We start from the raw sequence: 4186 nt of genomic DNA, 5'->3' as shown, positions 1-4186 counted from the left end.
CTTTTATGGTCCTCACCAAAGTTTAACTTTTCAAACTAGCAGGTAGTGCTCATGTCCCACAGTTAAATTTTAATTTCTTCAAACTATTCGATTTGTAGTCATATTGTATGATACATGCAGAAAGATCAGCTCACAGGATGAAAATTTAGGAAGAAAACCCTGGAATTCATATGATTTCTTAGCCATTTTCTAGCGGTTAGGTGGGGAAAAAGTCAAATCACGAATGTCTTATAAAGGCAACTGTAGCTACTTTCTGTTCAGAAAATGTACACAATAGACCTGCAGCTTTCATAGATCATGTTCCAACATGTCTAATCTTATTGAAAAAAACAAACAAAAAACAAAACAAAAACATGTTGATCCCAGTCTGGAGTGGATTGTACTATGTACATTATTTCAGAGCTAAGTCAGTGCGCTTTGTAAATGTATTTTTTTTAATTTTATTAATGATGAAGGTTAGCTGTGTACGAATATATTCATCATTTGCACCGAAATGAATTTGCATAACTGTTACAGCTAGGAACCTGTCACTGAAAGAAAGGGAAAGAAGAAAAGTATTTTGACAGATTGCTTTGCACTTCAAACACAGCCTGGTCCCTTTACAATCAAACACTATACATAGCAGTGAGCAAACATTCCCAGTATGTGTTATACTTGGTTAAATGTGTTTTGTTATTATTTTTCTCAGTTGATCTCTCTTCCAACAACACTTGTTGTAAAGACATTGCTCTTGTAACAAATCAGCTGGCAGGTTTTTGAATTATTTTAAATAATTTGTCAGAAAACAAATTTCTTTATATTTAAATGAATGGGAGGTCTAGAGTGGACCAACTATAGGGCTGCCACAAACGATTATTTTGATAGTCGACTAGTCACCGATTATTTTTGCGATTAGTCGACTAATCAGATCATGCATCCATTGGACGTAAAATGTACAACTTATTGCACCAGCATGCATCTGCTCTTATATAACTGTCATTAGCTTACAGCTTTAAGTGTTTAAGGTATGTGCCAACTAAAAATAAAGACAAGATGATAGTTTATTAAATTTTAATGAAATTTGCAGATTGTTTCGGTGGAGTTTAATAAACGCAGCCGTCTGCTCCTTGCTATCTAAAATATAACGGGACACCGGAGTATATTCTCGAGCATCTCTCACTTCTGATAACCAGTTGTCTGCTTGACGTTTATTCAGCTCTGTAAAAACTATAACTTTAATCTCAGCCAAACCGATTTACTCAGGAACAAATAAAATACTACAAAAAGCCAAACAATAACATTTTTAAGTTATCTAAGTGACTTGTGTATGTTTAACCTGAGTAGCGAAAGACGGCGGTGGGTTTGAAAACCATTTGCCAGGAGTCCGGTGTTCTCACGGGCTCTAGTGAGCCTTGAACCCCGGCTAGCTATCGAGCTGGTGGGTAACAGACGTCTCCGAAAACGTCCGAGCGCTTTTGAAAATATGTGGTGTCTTGATAAACTGAGCAGATATTTGAGTTTTACACAGCTAAAATATGTTAAACGTTTATTTTGTGACCCAGAAAGAATAATAAGAGTAATATTAAAACTAACTAGCTGCCGCCATTGTTGGAAACTGAGCTGGGCTGCGCTATGAATTCTGGGACACAGCTTCTTCTTCTTCTTCGGGGTTTAACGGCAGCTGGCATCCTTGTACACGCAGTGCTGCTATCTTCTGTTTCAGTCCGTTATTACACTCTTAAATCCTACTACTTATTCCTGCGTCTTTTGTGATCTTACAAAGCTTCAAACGACGCGTCGACTATTAAATCAGTCGTCGACAATTTTGACAGTCGACGTAATCGTGACTAGTCAACTAATCGTGGCAGCCCTAACCAACTACAAACAGAGTGGGAGAAGCAGAAAAATTCTTATATAACCTGCTGATGAGTTCACAGTTTATACTCTATGGGCACTCTGTGAACGCTAAAGTTTTTGATTTGTTGTTGAGTGAGAGGAGTGCAGTCTCACTCCCCGTACAGACGTGGTTATTTACTGGTAATCAAGTACTTTTAAAGAAAAGCAGAAATTGTCTTTTTTTTTCTATCTCCGAACACATTTTTAAAACTAGGAACATAAAACAAATACAGATCTGTAGAGGAACTTGTGATCCTGTTAGTCTTTAAACAATGTTGACATGTCTTGGAGTTCTAAGTTCTAACCCTCTAACCTTTTTCTTGTGGGTGGTGGTGAGTGAAATATCATACAGATTTCACTGTCCGTTACTTGAAACACTATTGCCATAGTAACTTTGACTGCTGGCTCACTAATGCTGGTGTAAGCTACTGACAATTGCAAATTATGATCTGGCTGGTTTATTCGAATCTACTCTCTCTCTGATTGGTTGATACTTGTCATGTGTGTTCACATAAATTATTGTGTCTCTCCAAGAAAAGTGGTTGATTCTGTAGGGCTCTGCTTCAGATGGACTTACAGATATGTAAGCCATCTAAAGCTATTTGTTCATCTGTCTGTGGGTATCTCTGAGAATTCAGAATATAATTGTAACCCCTATAGACATGGTTACTAGTATTTTCTTGTTTTTACCTGGTATTATTATTTCCGACACCCCTTGAACACACTTTGATTTTCCGTAGTTCAGTGAATGCAACAAAAGCACGTTGCTGCATTAAGCTAGGCAAAACGGAGCAAGACACCCGAGAGCAATTAACAAGCTACACAGTGAGTCTTTCGGTATAAAATAAGTGTTATAAAGTATTTTCAACAGTCTCTAACTTAAAGTTATGTACTTTTCAGAGGCCTTTATGTGTTTTACTCTCGACCAAAACCAGGCAGAGCGTGTGTTTGTTTCTTGGGAACTCCGGTGAGTTACTAGAGATGATAAGTAGCAGGAAAACTTATGCTAATTTTACATGTGGTAAACACTGCAACAGTGCGAATTCTGTATTGTCTAAAAAAAGCTAAAACCAGTCGGAGTACTTGAATTGTGTGTGAAATGGAATGTCGTATTTTATTTTGTTGTCTATTTGATTGGGCATCTTCACAAATGCGCAAAACTAATGCAGGATGCACTTTTCTTTTAGCCATAAATGTTGTCCAGTGCCTTTTCTGCACTTTGTCATTTCAGTTATAGGTTAATTCATGTAAATAAGTTATTTAAAACTACTTACGTTACAAACATTTCATGATGTGATTACATATGCCTTAAAAAGGGGTATATAAATACAATTGATTGTAATGCTGTAAAGCAATACAAAAGGAATTCATAGAGACAGAACAATGTTAAAACAACAGTGTACTTGATTTTGAAAACTTTATGAGATCTCATTTTATTTAGAAAAACTGTTAAGAACTATTTTGTTTATTGCTCTGTACTGTATGTGCAGACTGGTTTTTTGTGTTCCTGGATCTGAAGTGGTTCTGGATATGGATGGCGAGCCAGACCCTGTGAAAACTCTTGGCGAATCCAAAAGCAGTGTGGCCAGCTGTTCTGGATGCAGGAGTAGAGCTACAGTCTGAATTACTTCGAATCGCAGGATTTCAGATAAGCAAGAGCAAAGACTGCTTACTTCATACGGATTGTTTCTCTGGGAAACAGTTGAACTCCCAATATCCTGCTCATCAGGAGTCAGGTCTAAAGAGACTACTTATTTTATTTTATTTTGTTGTTATTTTCAAAAGAGCGCTCTTCTCTGTTGATCTTCTGTTAATTTTCTATGCTGTTTACATTGGGTTATTGCACCACTGTAACATTGTAATAAATCTGCCGGCTGTTCAACACTCAATTCTCTCAAATTTATTGTACTCCTCTCGAATCTAGTCTATAAGTTTAACCCTACTATACTAAGCAGGTGTTACATAATGAATATTGATAATTCAAAACCAAACAACATGAGAGCTTCTGGTCTGTTAGTGAAGATTAAGATGTCTAAGATACAGTATTAAGCTGAGTGTTTTAGAGCACCATGCCATTAGTGTTTGGAGATAACTTAAAAGGCACATGCGCCTTTGCAGGAATCCTATGTAGACAATATGTGTGTGCACCAAGTAAATAATTAATATAAGTGGGAGTGGATTAAAAAAATGAAATGATATCCTTCAATCTCCCACTTCCAGTGTATAAAGTAAAGTGTGTGCTTGTGAAAAAAAGGTACATTAAGCCCAAGCCAAGGTTTTTGTTGTGACAGAATACAATACAATACAATTT

At 36.7% G+C, this 4186-nt stretch overlaps 1 long non-coding RNA gene across 2 annotated transcripts; it reads left to right on the top strand.

Moving 5' to 3' along the window:
- The first annotated feature begins 2527 nt into the window (after positions 1–2527).
- Positions 2528–3764, top strand: LOC146387441 (uncharacterized). Of its 2 annotated transcripts, XR_014800181.1 has the most exons (3): positions 2528–2700; positions 2776–2842; positions 3366–3764. It is a non-coding gene; the product is annotated as an uncharacterized LOC146387441 (long non-coding RNA). The 2 variants fall into 2 exon arrangements; XR_014800180.1 differs by having other exon boundaries at positions 2528–2842.
- The last annotated feature ends 422 nt before the right edge of the window (positions 3765–4186 follow it).

Source organism: Perissodus microlepis, chromosome 5, assembly GCF_051167445.1.
Source record: "Perissodus microlepis isolate ML-2025 ecotype Zambia chromosome 5, ASM5116744v1, whole genome shotgun sequence".
NCBI classification, from domain to species: domain Eukaryota; kingdom Metazoa; phylum Chordata; class Actinopteri; order Cichliformes; family Cichlidae; genus Perissodus; species Perissodus microlepis.
This window is presented reverse-complemented; position numbering and strand designations above follow the sequence as displayed.